This window comes from Capsicum annuum, chromosome 7, assembly GCF_002878395.1.
Source record: "Capsicum annuum cultivar UCD-10X-F1 chromosome 7, UCD10Xv1.1, whole genome shotgun sequence".
Classification (NCBI taxonomy): domain Eukaryota; kingdom Viridiplantae; phylum Streptophyta; class Magnoliopsida; order Solanales; family Solanaceae; genus Capsicum; species Capsicum annuum.
This window is the reverse complement of record NC_061117.1, coordinates 203,058,491-203,076,394: the sequence shown is the minus strand read 5'-3', so window position 1 is coordinate 203,076,394 and position 17,904 is coordinate 203,058,491. Positions and strand designations below refer to the sequence as shown.

The following is a 17,904-nucleotide window of genomic DNA, read 5'->3' as shown; positions in this document are numbered from 1 at the left end:
GGACCACCAACACTATCCCCATTTAAGTTAAAAGTTGCACTTTTAACTTCATCAATATCAGGCTAGCTATATAAATACCCATTATCCTCTTCATTTATACTTTTGGGGATATTCCTTAGCAAAGGAAAATTAGTAGTATCTCTTTCTTGTCAGAATTGGTCTTGATAATATTTGATTGCCTCTGTTACTATATCACCTTCTTTCTTCAACCAAGAACCTTGATTATTTTAAATTCTTTGTAATTGCAACCTTTTTCTTTTGCCTTTCACAATGCTATGAAAAAACCTAGTATTTTTGCCCCCATTCTCAAACCAATCATATCCTACTTTTTATTATCAGAAAATTTCTTCAAAGTGAAGGTATCTCTAGTATTCTGCCTGAGCTTTCCGTAAAACTCCTCTATTTTCAGCAGTAGAAAATTCTTCAAACAACTTTTCTTTGATCTTCGCAATGTCCCCCCTAATAATTAACTACTTAAATATATCACTTAATTTTTCCTTACTTCATTGAGTCAATGCAATCTTTACCTTCTTTATATTATCTTTGAACTTCAAAAAAGGATTCTGATATCCTGTAGCACACCAGTTCAGCCTTACCACATTGAGTAAAGAGGGATCTTTAGTTCAGAATTTTAGAAACCTGAATAGTTTCTTATGTCTTACAATTATATCTTCACAAGATAAAAATATTGGAGCATAATCTTATCTAGTTCTAGCAAGATGTTCCACCTCCATATGATTGAATTTTTCCTACATCTCATGATTTGCAAAAACTTTATTCAGCCTTTCAAATATGCAATCATCACCTGCTCTACCATTCCACCAAGTGAAGTGGCTCTCTTTAAAGGGAATTTCACTTAGATCACAAGATGATATGCATGTTTCAAAGTCTTCATAATCAGCATCAATGACTGGTAAGCCTCTAATCTTTTCCTCTAAGTTTAAAACAATATTAAAATCGCCACCTATAAGCCATGGAATCGACATACCAGCTACAACTTGATAAATATCCTCCCATAGTCTTAGTCTCTCCTCTACTGTACACTTAGCATATACTAACGTGATAACATAATTGATATTCTGATTCTGCTCCCCTAGTTGGATAGTAAGTTATTGTGTAGTATAAAAAAAGAACAGTAGCAATAACATTGTGGTTAGTGAATAACCAAATTTTGTCATTGCAATTTGATATGGCTAAATTCATCTTCACTCTTCTCTTATACTTATTGATATGTCTTGCAAGCTGAAATAGTTCCACAAGATCAATAAAAGTGATTTTATGAAACCTGTGAAGCATCTGAACTCTTTCAAATACTTGTTGGGATTTCACTGACCTACTATTCCAAACGAGAGCTTTCATTACTAGTATTTGAATTTATTAGGAATTGATTTTGTTCTCTTAGGCTGAGTTTTGGTGGGCTGGGAATTCTCTCCATTACCATATTTCTTTCCCTTTCTAGCACTCTTCAAAAGTCTTGGAGATAAATCATCTTCCACTGGAATATTATCCCACAATTTATCCACTTCTTCAGACTCAACTATACCCTTAGTACCCTGATTAGGATCAGAAAAACTATTGTCATTAAAGATTAATCTGTCTGTACAGGTTTTGGAATCTCTATAATTGCTAGATTATTTGTCTGTTCTACCTCCACCTTAGTTATTTCCATCTCTTCTCCAATAGCTTATATCAATTCTGTTCCAGATATTGGACTGTCTTGGGTACAGATACCTTCATGAGAAAACTGCTGAGGTGGCTCTTTGATCACTTCAGTGTTTCTTTGACTAAGAACACCCTGATTTACTTGCTTTACTATCTATTTTAATTGTTCATGAGACTGATTTGAGCTTTCTTGTACAAGTTTTGCAGGATCCTCACTTTGGTTGCCAAATGATCTTGAAACCCAGTTCTTAGTTGACTCACTATGTTGCTGCAAATTTGCTTTGTTACCTGACGATTCACTCTTATTCTTTGGACAATTTGTATCCTTGTCTTTATAAGCCGTAACGCTAGACTTGCTTACATTTAAACTGTCTACTGCTGCATGGTCAGGAATTATTAATTTATCATTTGTACGTACAACAAAACTATTCTCCAACAGTGGCGTTGGCTGTGTTAGAGTCTTGTTTTTGCTATTCTTAACCACTTTCCAATTTCCAGCATCTCCAACTACGATTCCACTGGAGAGAACTCTTGTTTTTTCTTTCTAAAACTTGTGAACATAAGGGGGGTGGGTTTTTGAGTTTTTTCCACACTCTTTTCTTCCATCATTTTAACATCTTCATGTGTATCCTTTACTTTATTGTTGCATCTGCATTCATTGTTGTCATGACCTTGCATTTTGCATTTGGTGCAATATTTAGGAATATAGTCATATTTGATTAGGACTACTTCTTGCCTACTCTCTCCTGTGATTGTATTATCAATATCCATTGTCACTGTCTTAGGGAAGTATCCTTTCAAATCCACCAGTACTTTAACTCGTACACAACTTGGTCTAGTTTTATTAATGGTGCCTAGATCAAGCTGCACGATTTTACCTACTGCTGTAGTTAACGAGAAAGACACTCTTTAGTAATGTACGTGGGTAAAAGATTAGGGAATGATATCCATGCTAGAGCCTTCGTGGTTCCTCATTTGTCTTGAATCGAGGATCATAAATAAGAGTTCTCATCAGATATGAGTAGCCATCTTTACATAGTATATAGAAAGTTCCTTTGAAATAAGATGTATGAAATCTGTTTGTTGATTTAGACGAATTAGAATATGCTTATTTCGGAATAAACCGATTTGACTTTCCATTACATAAACTTTTGCATGATTAATTTAAGGAAAGTGAAATTTCAAGCCCATGAAAACCAAATATATCACAAGAAAAAATTATGGTAAATAAATGAATAGTGTAAACAAGGTAAAGGGGGTTTCATTATGACAAAAATTGAAACAAAAATAGCCATTAAAAAAGAGTCCTTTTTACTAAAAATTACAAATTAAGGCATCAAGGTGACAAAAGCTAACATCAATAGACATAAAAATGGAGACATTTTAAAATAAAAATCACAATAATCAACTATGGTGAAGGATTGAATGATCAAGAAAAGCTAAGAGGGGTTTCATTATGACAAAAAATGAAAGCTAAATACCCATAAAAATGAAGTCTTTTTGCAAAAGATTACACATTAAGGAAAAAGGAGCTTCAAGGCGACAAAAAACTAACATTAATAGTCATAAAAATAATTTTTTTTTTTTAACTAACAATTACAAATTATGCAAGTGATAAATACATATAGAATCCACACAGTAAAAGTTGTAATGGCTCCCATCAAAGCATCAGTTATAGAATGTATATTATATCCATGATCCCTGGGCAAAGCAACAAGCCAAAAGCTCGTCATTAAGAGATGCAGAACATCCTAAGCTGGGTAGCCATAAAAACAAAGACATAAAATTTTTATTTACCGCACGTTACTGTGAATTCCTAATAATCTACTTGCATGTACTTATTAACTATGAAATATAACACAAGCCTATTGAACTAACTAAAACAACAATACAGGACACTTCCTTTTCCTACGGTCTAGAAAACATTATATAAGTGCGATTAATTTTGCTCAGTTATTATTGTATATTGTATCGAAGATCCCCATGCAAAACAACAAGTCAAAAGCTCGTCATTTAGAGATTCAGAACATCTTAAGCTGCGCAGCCATAGAAACACCGACATCGAAATTGTATTTACCCACATTACTGTGAATTTCTAAAATCTACTTGCATGTACTCATTAGCTACCAAATATAATATAAAGTTAATGAACTAACCAAAACAACAATACAGGACACTTCCTTTTCCCTAAATCGCATATAGAAAATCAAAAAATGAGAGATCATATTCAAGCTTTTTTCATAAAATACACAAAGAAAAGACCAACACAAAGCAAAAAACTTGACACTGAATTATTTCAAATTCAACTCAAATACCCCTCAAGCCTAAATCGCATAGAAAAGAATATATTTGAATAACAAAGAACCCCATGTTGAATTTGCACCAACAAATGAACTACTTACAGGATTTTGAAGAGTTGTTCACTTCAATTGATTTAAACTTCTCGATTGTGGCTGAGCTGCGCAACATATAAGAATTGCAGAAAGAATATGAGCTTTCATCATAAATAGGGAAATAAAAAAGATAATTTTTTCTGGCACAAGCTGCACAAAGAAATAGACTAAACTCTCAACTCAAACAAATCATATAATTAAATTCAACCAAGAAGCACAAATGAGAGCAGATTGAATCTCTACAACACGGAATATAAACAAACAACGACAACCTACAACTCGCATAGACCCAAGAAAAGTATCTGTGAAGAGAGCAAATAAGTAAAAGATGAAAAGAAAAACACAAAATGACATGAATTGATAATAATTTTTCAACCGTTCATAGCAATAATCCACCCAAAGCACATGAAAAATTGAATTTGAAAAGTAAAATTCACTGGGCTAATTTTATGTAGCTAACAAAGAAGCAAAAAACCTCAAATTCAACTGAGATGTAAAGCTATATGTCATACACCGCATAATGAAAACAAAAGTAGGAACATATTTAGTGTAAGAAGAAGGTTGTGAGAAAAGACAGTGTAAATAATGGGCAAAAGAATAGAAGTAGTTATGTAAATAATTAATTAAAAATTTAATGAAAAGACTTATTTATCCTTAGAAACAAGCATGACGATCTTCACCGGTCTTCTATACATTAGAATATTTCCTTTTATGATAATTATTATTTATATCGTTAAATAAAAATATGCTTACGAAATTACTTTGAATTGAAATTTTATGAAACGATAAGCGTGAAGCACGTTGGTAACACGCTAGAAAGATAATATGTCCTAGTAAAAAACCAACAAAATCAACAAGACAACAAGCATCCATCTAGATATTTCCGTAAGCTACTCAGCACCAGCCTTTATTCCTACGCCACAGTCAACCAATCTCAACCGTTAATCATCTTTCATGTCCATTCAATCTAAACCGTCCGATCAACCTAACACGGTTATAAATTGACCCTTCATCTCGCTGACAGCTTGCATCCCATTTTCATCATCTTCATTTATCTCAGATCTGTTCACTGCCATTTCTCTTCTTTGCCAGCGGTATTCAGATATGTGTAGACCATTCTCCGATCTACAATGTGATTATAATTTTGATATGTATCAGATTCAGATCTGTGTAGTGTGTATCAGGCCAGACGAGGAGGTCAAATAACTTGTTGTAGAAATGCAAGGTACAATCAATTCTCGTGGCCTGACCTTTCCTTGGTCACGTGCATGCATAGCTAGATCTTTAGTGCACCGGAGGCAGCAAAGTGGTGAGAAGGAAGAGATTCTGCGTTGTTCAATTTGCCATTTATATATAGGAAGAGCTGATGACTTCTGGAATGAAGTGGTTGTGAATTTAGATTTGATTTGATTTGTTCCTTTGTCGATCTGCTGCTTTGAGTTGCATGGTGATTTATCGATATGAAGGCTTTGGCTAGATGAAGTATTCTTCGATCTGATGGATTTGTTATGAGATTGACTGCTGTGTACAAGGTTTGGATCTTCATTTCGTAGTTGAGCCAACATTTCTGCCAATATTTTTCCTTATCGTTTTATGTACAGTTTTGGAACAAATTTTATTTATTGACATCTACTATGGTGCAGGTAATCATCAACTGGATATATCACTGGTGCTCTATTTTTTGCCTGATTACTGGTGATGGTAATCTGCAAGATTGAGGTTTTTAGACAAGGTTCATAGTTTAATTTGTCATCTATTATCAGCTTCAGTTTGTTCTGATATGCATGCATATGTACGAGTTAGTGGAGTGATTATAGAGGAAAGAAAAGAGAGAAAATGTGAGATTATTTGTTGTTTTCCGACCTTTGCCATGTCGGGTGCGCTCGTATGGCAGGTCATAATACCTAATAAAAATTCATTTTTTGTGTTTGGAGGGGAGATGGTACGGGGTTTTTTGGCCCGGCTCTCCTCTCCTGTGTCTTGCCTTTGCCTTTGCCTTCCCTTGTTCCCTTGAATTTCCACTGCAAGATCTTCCTGGCTAACGTCTCATCTAATATGGAGGTTATTGCGCTCCCCTTTGAATGAATATCTGCGAAGTTAAAGCAACGCTCCACCTATTCAATGGTAAGTTATGTCGCACATTTATTAAATACAACAATGGATTGGCCAACACTAGGATTATTCTACTCGAGCACTCCATCCAAAGGTACACTTTATGAATCCCTTTACTAACATTGATGCTTAACTTGTATATAGCTTGTGTTATTCCATGAGAAAGTCTTGCCAATAGTTAATAAAATTCTTAATTGTCGAGCACCACATATAGCAATAATGATTTACAACATCTAGTAATTAATCCGAATTGAGCTTGGATGAGCTAATGATTTATTTATCAACCAAAGGTATCCTAATGATTTATGTTAAATGATTGAACAATCTTTAACTACTTCACCAATACAACATGTTTTTCACATAAGCTAACAAGTGACTCACACGTAGAGCTTAGTGATGTTTTGAGTGAGCTTGGATGAGCTGATGATTTATTTATCAACGAAAGGTATCCTAATGATTTCTGTTAAATGATTGAACAATCTTTAACTACTTCACCAATACAACATGTTTTCACATAAGCTAATAAGCGACTCACATGTAGAGCTTAATGATGTTTTGAGTATGTGAAATAGTTTTAGGTTTTGGAATTTTGGCCATCTAAAAAAATTGGCTTTGAGAATCTGATTCTCCGCTTCGAAACATTGGGTCATTAACTTCCTAATTGATAATTCTAATCCGTAATTCTTGAACGATTATAGATTGCTAATTTGATGAATCATCCGTATCAATTTCTTGTCGTTATTCAGAAGCAATCGAACCATTATCTATCATTTGGTCTTCCTATGCAATGTGTATCAATGTATTTTGGACTGTGGTTTTACTATTTGTGAATGGTGGTCCTTGTATATGCTATCATTGTGAGGCTTTCAATACCCAAGTATTATGTTTGTAAAGGCAATTTGCATTTTCCTCCTGTTGATGTAATTTAATCGTGGGCTTTAATGGAGTCGCTTGAAGACCATGAAGCGTGGTGAATGTGTTCTTGGGATTTCTTCCGATATTCAGATTAGGTTTGTTCGAGATTCCTTTCTACATTGGCAGCTGGTTGGTTCTCCCGAAATGCCCAAGACAGCTTTTGCCTCAGCTGAAGTTAGTGTCATCAACCAACTTGGATGTTGCTGTGGTGTGAACGGAGATGCTCTACTGCTTAATCAAGTGTAGTGTTGAATTTCTGGATTCTTTTCCCAGCTGATTATCTTCACTTGAAGTTCTTGTTTGCCATCTTTCTTCACTTGGAGTATACAGTGAGCAAAACCCAATTTTCAGCTGTGTTTGCCTTGATAGAGTTACTGGTCGATTTGCTGCTGCTCTTATATATTGTGGTATTTATTTGTTTGGAAGCTCACAGCAACACTTTTTAGCAATTCTGCTTGGGTTGTTGAAGCTGCCTGGGGCATAATAATTGAAGTAATCTGCTGCTGTCCAGAGCTGCATACCACTTAGCATGCTATTGCTGAGCGAAAACATCAGGGGTCTCCTACTTGCAATAGGGGTCTTTGATCTACATGTCTTCTTGCTATATTGTTTATTGTTTTAGAAGCTGAATATGACCTCTAAAGGTGATGGTTAGTCATTATTATGCCTAATTTTGAGATGTTACCACTGTGTTGGCAGAATAGTGAGGATACTTGCCATCTTGTGCTAGGTAGATTGCGCAGGAGTGTTTAAATATTTGCTGAAGATTTACTACAAGGAAATGTTGTCATCTTTGATGCCTGTGTTGACTTGCTCAAGAATTGTCATTCATCATTCATCTTCACTGAAGATTTACTACAAGGATATTTTGTCATCGTGATACATGTGATTATTTGATCATCCGTTGAGGTAATGTGTTATCTTTAGTGTTCACGCTGTTAGATTGCTATGCTGGTCTGGTTATTTATCAAACCCCGTCGCTAGTTGTAATTCATTTCTGGAGCTATTTTTCTGTAGATGTTTATTTAATACAAGGCCGGAAGTTTATTAAATTCTTCATTTTTGGAATGGTGATTTTTTATTTCTGTAGCTATTATATTCTATTTATTAGCTAGTGTGGATTTACTCTTTTTCCCCTTGGTTGCCATGCGGTTTATATTTGTCTTGCACTTGAACAGTAACAAGAACTTATTTCCGTATTCTGGTTCTTCTCCATGAAGGTCCCGTCTATACCTTTTAAAACATTGGCTTACCACATAAAAGGTCTCAACAAAAATCTATTGAAAGTTGTATTTAATGTGAATGTCTTATGTTTAAATAAGTACTTGTTTAACCTAGCCGCTTTTCAAATCTTTATTTTTTTTCTTAATATTCTGAAAGCTGAATAAATATTATATAACAAAATTTGACTAGTTTTCTATCCTCACTAGTTTATTTGCCTTCCAACCATTGATTGTCGAGGCCTTTTTAATTCTTAATGGTTGTTGTCACATACTCGAGTATAACAGTGAAGGCTAAAAATGGTGCAAATCTGAATTTAGGTGCACATTAAAATAGGGAAGTGGTTTCAGCTCTAGTTTTTAAAGTGATTTGTGTGTAATGGAATGCAGAGGAGAGTGCGTTTCCCAATTTGCCGTTTGTATATGGTGTATCCCGTTGCTAAGAATTTTACTTCACTCAGCTGGTTTTCATTTTATTTAGTGGGTCATTTTTTGATATTTTTCTAATTTTTAAGTTTTAACCTTCTTCATAAACTGAGGTTTAATTTTAACTACCCCTTTAGCTTTACCTGTTTACTTTTTTCATTTTTTCCCATTTTTAATTTTGAAATTGACTACTTTTAAAACATAATTGATAATATTTTTTTTCTTCCATTTTTAGAAGAAGACAATTGTTAATTTAAAACTGGATGGATTAACTAAAAATATTGGTGTCTGTCAATGTAAGATATATTCTGTGTGTGAGATGGATCCAAGAGCTCGGCCTTTGGAGGAGCGCTCAATGCGTATGCAGTTGAGAGGACGGTGGTTCGAGTCCACCTGGATCTTGTTTATTACTCCCTTTTGTTTCATTTTACGTGGCATTTTTTTCTAATTAGTCCGTCCCAATTTTTCTAATTAGTCCGTCCCAAAAAAGAACAAGTAGTTTTTATCTGAAACTTTCTATAATTAGAAATGATCTATCTTTAAATTTTTCGGTTTTACTCAAAATGATTTATACTAACTAAAATAATAGTATATTTTCATCAAGTGGGATCTTGAGAGGGTAAGTGTACGCAGTGCATTTACTATTTATTTCAGATGTGAGATAGAGGTTGTTTTTGATAGATCGTTTCAAGATAAAAAATATCTAGACAAGAAATAGTAAAAGAACGGATATAATAAAAATTACCACATTTATTAGTATAATAAATGATATAACATTCGGAAATAATGTTTACCTTTGACTCTAATTAGTTATGGTTTTGGTAAGTTGAAGCTGTGTCATGTTTAATCATCTCTTTCAAATATTTTTTTGATTTATTTCAACCTTATCTAAAACAATTTATAATTATGAGGTACAAAAGCAAAAAACAATTCTCAACGCCCTTATGTAAGTGTACGCAGTGCAGTGCATTCACTATTTATTTCAGATGTGAGATAGATGTTGTTTTTGATAGATCGTTTCAAGATAAAAAAAAAATCTAGACAAGAAATAGTAAAAGAACGAGATATAATAAAAATTACTACATTTGTTAGTATAATAAACGATACAACATTCGGAAATAATGTTTACCTTTGACTCTAATTTGTCTCTTCCACAATTTTTTTTTAGGGTTATGTTTTTGGTAAGTTGAAGCTGCTTCATGTCATGTTTAATCATCTCTTTCAAATATTTTTTTGATTTATTTCAACCTTGTCTAAAACAATTTATAATTATGAGGTACAAAAGCAACAAAAGCAAAAACAATTCTCAACGCCCTTATGTGGTAGTGATGAGTTAAACTATTCTTATTGGCATGGAATGCAACCCAGTAATTGATTTCATTCTTTTACTAGGGTTTCAAACCTTCCCCACGTTCTAGAATTTATAAATGCCTTTTCAACTCAAAAAACGCTTAAGCTATTTAGAGTTGATTTTTCTAAATAAGTCGGAAGGAGGACTTTTTAGGCAAAGAGCAACTTGAAAGTACTTTACTTTATTCCTAGTATTGAAAGACATGACTTCGGGAGTGAATTTCGAAAGAAACGACTTTGTTTACTTTTTTAAAATGCTTATGTAACAACCAGTAGAAAGAAAGATGGCCCAATGGTCACTTGACTGGTTGAAAAGGAGAGATCATTTTCATGAGAGAGGGACGAGCAAGTGATAGATTGGAAAAAACAATAGGTAGGCCTTCTGAGCGGTTATTTAGGGACCTTGTTAGCGACCTATCATTCTTTCCTAAGTTGTTAGAATCCGATCGAAGCGAGCAATTGATAGAGGAATCCTCGCTCATAGATGTGAATTGAAAAAACAAGTCCGAATTCTTTTTAATTAGGATCTATAGTCTGATTCCAGGCCATGGTAAGATCTGATTGTTATTCGTAAGTCTTGTTTTGACCGTGGGAAAGTGAACTTTGCAAAAGTGCTTATTTGATGATGCAGATTGAATTATCGGATGTTGCTGTACAAGAAAATGGTGGCTAAAAGAGGTTTGTACCTACTGGTTGCGCAATAGTACCTAGCGTTAATTCTGTTACTAGGTGTCTTTTACTTATTACATTTAGTCCTATCAATATTAAGGTCCTAAGTTATTTTAATTGCACATTGTGATCCCTTAATTGCTCAAGGGTCCCTTTTCATCCTTTAGATTAATCATCTGCAGAGATAGTTCAATTCTAACCTTATCTTTTAAGAATTAAGGTGTGAGTCAGCTAGGAGTAGAGTACTATATATTGTAATGATTTCATTTCCATGTGGAATATATGAAAAAGATATCTTTAGTCATCATTAGCTCTTAGCTTATTAGAAACTTCCATTTCTGTACATTTCTTAGCTATTGTTCCATCAAAACACTGTTCCATTGCTTTTTCTTTTCTTGTTCTGCATAATTTGGTATCAGAGAACTTTCTTGAGCTCTATGGGATAGCTATATCTGCGGATATGGATGAAATTAAGTCAATGTTTGAGAGAATGACAGTAGAGATTGTCAATTTTAATATTAGGCAGAACCAATTGGAAGCTCAGTAGGAGAAGACTTGGGCTGAGTTGAAGGAATCTATAGAGGAAACCAGGAGATTTGACAGGGGTAAGAGTATTGAAAGGCAGGATGGGAGTGGTGAGGTTTACACCCCTTCAGGGAACCCCATGGCTTGGTTACCTCCATCTGCTGGAAGGCCTCTAATGCCCTCTTATTTTCCAGCTAGGGCTCACACAGGGATGAAATTTATGCATTAAAATGCTGCAACCATGGGACCAACTTCCTAACCTACTCATGTTGGGCAAACACCAGGAGGAACATCGGGAGTTGAGAGAAATACTGGACTACCAGTTCAAGCTCATCATCAGGTAGGAGGTCCAACAATGTCAAGAATGACCAAGCTGGAGTCCCTTAGATTCAATGGTACTCAGTTGAGAACTTGTCTTTGCAAGGTAGAGTAATTCTTTTCTTTGGATGAGGTAGATTATAATTTGAGAGTTAAAGTAGTATCTGTCCATTTTTATGATATAACAATTGAGTGGCATTTGGTTTATGTGAGGAGTAGAGCTTATCTACCTCCTCACACATGGGAATAATATGTTTATGCTTTGATGGACAGATTTGGGGCTGAGTACTCAGATCCCATGGTTGAGTTGTAATTAGTGAAACAAATTGGGACAGTAATAGAGTATCAGAAGGAGTTTGATAGAATCATGACTAGGTCAACTCTACCCCCCGAGTATGCTATTAGTGACTATATAACTGGGTTGAAACCATAGGTTGGGTTTGCTATCAAAAACCACAGACCCTACTCCCTACCTCAAGCCTATCAATTATCTAGAAATACAGAACTACAAATTAATGCACAACTCAAATTGATAAGGTCCACACTGTACAGTGGAGGTTCTAGTAGGAGCTCATCTTTTGGGGCTAGTCATAAGGGTGGAACCTATATAAAAAAATATCAACCTTCAAAAAAGGACAACACTGTAAGTCTTAACAGAAGTAACAGTAAGAGACTTACCCCAACTGAGATGAGTAAGAAGAGGCAGAAGGGGCTATGTTTCTTCTATGATGAGAATTTTGTTCCAGGGCACAAGTGTAACACATCTAAGCAACTATATTTGTTGGAAGTTTATGATGGGGAAGATGAGGTAGAGGAAGCACAACCAGAAGAAGTAGTAGAAGTTGAGGTGGAGGTAGAAGGGGTGAATGAGAAGTGTGAAATCTCCATTCATGCTTTGAATGGACTCCCTTGTTTTCACACACTGAGAGTAATGGGGTATAGTTAGAAAACACTTCTCAATATCTTGGTTGAACCAGGTAGTACTCATAATTTTATAGATGATGAGGTTGCTAAGTAGTTGGGGTGGAAGGTTGTAACACCCCGTATTTTCCTAGCATACTCTAAGTCCCTATACATGAGTATTCGTATATAAAATTTTTGAAACTCTCCTTATTCTTTAGTTTAGAGCCTGCCATTGAGTAGGAAATTGAATTATCTTTCCAATGATATAAAATTCGCCTAAATCCGATAACCGGGTAAGAAGTTATGGCGATTTTAAATTTCAGTCATTAAACACCGTCATTTTGAACCCAAGCGCGTTGTGTAGGCAGCCCAAATGACAATTATCGATTTCCAGTGTGACTCCGCGATCATGGTGCATCGCGGAACAGGCCATTTTCCTATTTTTCAATTTTCAGTGGAGGTATGCGATAGTGGCGCGTCACGGAGATGGCCAAAATGGCATCCAAAGCTTTACCGCGATGGCACCACATTGCGGTGTTTGTCCAAGTCCCAGTTGTCCAAATTTCAGTGGCTTGGCGCGATAGTGGCGCGTCGCGCCAAGGTTAAAAATTGAGTTTTTCAGTTTTCAGCTTACGTTTTTAAATACGTTTAAGGGTATTTGGGTCTTTTTTCTAAGCCCTAAACTCGTCCTAAACACGAAATTTAACCCCTAATTGACCTAAATACTCACCATTACTCACTTTCTCTCAAATTAAAAATCCCCTCTTTCAAGAACAAGAAACCCTAACTCTCAAATTCAAGGCAATTTCTCAAGAACTCTCCATCAATCCTTTCAAATTCATTAACCCAGGTATGTTAGATGTTCATCCATGGATTCCTTTCATCCATGGAGCCCAAGTAACCCATTTTAATTATCAAGTTATAATCTTTTTAAGATTTATGTTTTAAATTATGATTTCATCCATAAATTTTCATGTACTATTGATTTTATACCATGTTACCATGAAATTTTTGTTATTATGAAATCTTTCATGTTTTAATACTATGATTTATTGAATTAAACTATGATTTAATGCTTTTATGTTGAATTCATGCTATTTCTATGTGTTTTAGAACATTCCTATGATTGTTTTCAACCATGAACTACAAGTGTTTGATAAAATGCCTACAAGAGTAAATGTTTCATGAAAGCCTTCATATCATGTCCCCCAAGTTTTGGTGTCATATTAATATTGTTGTTTTGAGTCCTGGGGGTATTGAATACCCGAAAACCATAGCTGTTTTATCAGTCTAGTATTAGTATATTACAGAATAGTTTCAGATTATACTATGAGCATTATCAGAATAGTCAGATATCAGTCCTTGAACTCAGAACAATCTAGTATCTCAGTGTCTTTCAGTTGGGAGTAGGACTTAGCACCGAGTGAGTGTAGGGATGTAGGATTCCCCGTCAGATAGGCAGAGTCGTTAGTAGCAGTCCCTATACTCCAGAACTACATAGCCAGCGTAGGATATGAGTAGTCACCCGTCAGATTAGGCTTGACTATCTCGCAAGGGTTACCCGTCAGCTCAGGCTTGACACCCTTAGTCCTTTAGACGTGTGCATCGGTCGGTTTGGTTCACTTTTACTTGTTATTGGTTCTATTTATCAGTTTTTGATTTTTAAATATGTAAAACCAATAACTAGCCAATAAGATATTTTATTATCGGTTTCGATTTATTGGTTTTTGGTCTTTAACGGTTCGATTTTCGGTTTAACCAATAAGAAAATACTTATAAAATAAAAATAGTAACAACTAACATAAAAAAATAAAATTTTAATTACCGTCAAAACCTACGCAATGTGTTTTAGTTTACAAGAATCTTCAAACTTGAACTGAATATTAGTTAGAAAAAAAATTGAATCCTAATTGTTGAAAGCTATAAATGCTTCAAGCTTTTTATTACGCTAATAGCCAACTTTATATTGTACCTTTGTTGCCCTGAATAAGTTAATACTTTTTGAATCACTGAATTATGAATTAGTAGTGCATATAATCTATATACATACACACACACACACACATATATATATATATAGATAGATAGATAAGGAGATAGAGATTTAAATATATAACATAAATAGAGATAAAATAATAACTTAGTGTATCCTTATTGGGTTATCGGTTTAACCGATAACCCAATAAGCTAAAACCGATACCGAACCATTTACCCAATAAATTTTTTTATAAAACTAATAAAAAACCGTTAACCCGATAACCCAATACCAATAACCCAATAACATTTTTATCGGTTCGGTTTATCGGTCGGTTTTGTTTTTGCACAGTCTTACTTTAGACATTGTATCAGTTTAGTGGATCCACACATCCAGCGTTAGTACCCGTGGCACAGTATTAATACCCTTTCAACTGGGGTTACAGGTTGGACCCCGATTAGCTCAGATTGGGGAATGTCGGTTAGATGATACCTCGCACAGTCTCAGATACAGTATTGGTTGCAGTCCCAGTTTAGTTATTCAGTCTCAGTGTTGTTTGATCAAGGCATACATATATCAATATATTTTTCAGTACTTCAGATTACAGATTTTACTCAGTCCATGTTATATGCCTAGTCATGCATCTTCAGTATCTATAGATTTTCATGTATTTTTAGTATTTTACAGACTTTCATGCATGTTTAGTATCTACAAATTCCATGTTCTCTGTTCAGTATCCCATTCTTTACATGTATACTCAGATAGATCATTACTCCTATTCATGAAACCTTGCATGTTAGCCTACCTCATTTAGCATACCAGTACATTCAAAGTACTGATCACATACTTTTTTTTGTGCTATGATGTCTCATATATTAGGTTCTGACGCTTAGTTCTCGAATCATACTTAGGCTCTCAGATTATCAGCAGTACAGTAGCAACGGTGAGTCCTCATCATCCGAGGATAGATTTTATCATTTCATGTCTTCATTTGAGTAGTTAGTAGAGATAGTTGGTGGCCTGTCCCATCAAATCTCAGTCAGTCAGTCTTAGAGGATTTTCAGACACCACAGTCAGTTAGTTATTCAGTTTATCAGTATTTTCTCAGATTTAGACAGTTGTCTTTCCTAGATTTATCTTTCAATTTTGGATTCAGCTATTAAAACCTTATGGCATTTCAGTTATTCTTCCGCATTCATGATTATATTATTCAGTGCTTATAGCAGGTACCAGCTCATGGATTGGCTTGTGGTCCTTCGGGACTGTAAGCACCGTGTAACGACTAGGGGGTAGTCTCGAGTCGTTACAAAGGTGCTCTCAGTAAGGCCTCAGTCTATAAATATTGCTGATGGGGGGGAACAAACAGACCAATGAGGTGTGTAAGGGATTTACTTGGATAATACAGGGAACTATCTTTGTGGGCAATTTTCTGCTCCTTCCTTTAAGGTCTTGTGACATGATTTTAGGAGTGCAATGGTTATTACCGCTAGGGGACTTATAACTCAATTTCCAGAACCTTACATTGTTATTCATGTATCAAGGTCACAAGGTGCAGTTGCAAGGAACCAAAGAGAGTACCAAGATAGTGGATACAAAAGGCTTGGACAAAATGACTCACAATAGTGGTCAAGTGTTCATGATAAGGATTTTGCCAGCAGAATCTATTTTTGAAGAGGAATCAACAGATGTTCATCTTGACATTATGACCTTGCCTGAGGAATTCTACATGTTGTTTGGGGAGCTACATCAACTTCCCCCATACAGGGCCCCTTTTGATCACAAAATTCCATTACAAAAATATAGCAACCCTATAAATTCTAGACCCTATATATACTCATCAAGGAAGAAGGATATTATTGAGCAGTTATTGCAAGAGATACTAGATCAAGGCATAGTTCAACCAAGTTATAGTCCTTATGCCTCACCTGTGGTATAGTATTGGTAGGCAAGAAAGATGGATCCTGGAGGTTGTGTGTGGACTATAGAGCCTTAAATAAAATCACTATCAAAGATAAATTTCCTATTCCAATCATTGAAGAACTTTTGGATGAGCTAGGTGGTTCCAAGGTGTATACTAAGCTTGACCTGAGGTCAGGTTATCACCAGATAAGGATGGCCCAAGAAGATGTCCAGAAGACTGCTTCAAGACACATTCAGGGCATTATGAGTACCTAGTAATGCCTTTTGAACTCACTAATGCCTTCTCTAGTTTCCAAGGCCTTATGAACCATGTCTTCAAGGAACATCTTAGGAAGTTTTTCCTAGTTTTATTTGATGACATTCTTTTTTATAGTACGAACACGAAAGAACACCTACAACATTTGAGAATTGTGTTTAATTTATTGATCAAACATCAGCTCCTAGTCAGAAAGAGCAAGTGTTCTTTTGGAGCTTCTGAGGTGGAATACTTGGGCCATCTCATTTCAGCAATAAGGGTAGCTACTGACCCAAAGAATATTGAAGCTATGCAAGAGTGGCCTGTTCCTAAGTTTGTGAAGGAATTGAGAAGGTTCTTGGGACTAGCTGGATACTATCGGAGATTCATAAGGATGTTTGGATTGATAAGCAAACCTTTCACTAATCTTCTTTAAAAAGAAGGGTTCTTGTGGAGTAAAAAGGCTACACAGGCTTTCAACCATCTCAAGAAGGCCTTAACTCAGGCACCAATGCTTAGTTTTCCTAGTAGCATACTTCAGTTTGTAGTAGAAACTGATGCTTATGACATTGGAATAGGTGCAGTTCTGATACAGGAAGGTCATCTTTTAGCATACCTAAGCAAAAGACTCTCACCCAGGCACCAAATTTTGTTTGTTTATGACAAAGAGCTCTTGGCGCTATTCTTAACAGTGAATAAATGGTCACAATACTTGTTAGGAAGATAATTTGTTGTGAGAACAGATCAAAAGGCTCTCAAATTCTTACTTGATCAGAGGCTCTACATAGTTACTTAGATGAAGTGGGTAGCCAAACTTATGCAATTTGACTTCTTGATTTAATACAATAAAGGTAGAGATAATAAGGCTGCTAATTCTCTCTCAAGGGTACCAGCTGCACACTTATTTATGTTGTCTGTGATCCCTGCTGGAACCAATCTCTTTCAAAGGATCAAGGCAAGTTGGGAAGAAGATGATGAACTCAAGGAACTAATTCATAAATTGGTGGCCCAGGAATAAGATCAAAAGGGTTTTACTATTACAATCAACAACTCAGGAGGTATGGAAGGCTAGTGATAGGGAAAAATGAGCAGCTTAGGAAGGACATTATGCAGCTGTGGTATAACACACCTAGTGAGGGACACTCTGGAACGAAGAATACATATAGGAGGTTGTCACACATGTTTTACTAGAAGAAGTAAGGAAAGATGTTAACAACTAGGTCAGAAGCTGCTTTATATGTCAGAGGAGTAAGTATGATGCTGCAGCATCACCTGGTCTTC

General features: G+C 35.4%; 2 long non-coding RNA genes across 2 annotated transcripts; one reads left to right on the top strand and one right to left on the bottom strand.

The window, feature by feature from the left end:
• Nucleotides 1–3,125: 3,125 nt before the first annotated feature.
• LOC107855020 lies at nucleotides 3,126–4,627 on the bottom strand. The gene is made up of 3 exons (XR_001670154.2): nucleotides 4,531–4,627; nucleotides 4,065–4,120; nucleotides 3,126–3,363 (listed from the first exon to the last, which is right to left on the bottom strand). It is a non-coding gene; the product is annotated as an uncharacterized LOC107855020 (long non-coding RNA).
• A 200-nt stretch (nucleotides 4,628–4,827) lies between these two features.
• Nucleotides 4,828–8,134, top strand: LOC107855022. Its single transcript, XR_001670155.2, has 2 exons — nucleotides 4,828–5,587; nucleotides 5,699–8,134. It is a non-coding gene; the product is annotated as an uncharacterized LOC107855022 (long non-coding RNA).
• The last annotated feature ends 9,770 nt before the right edge of the window (nucleotides 8,135–17,904 follow it).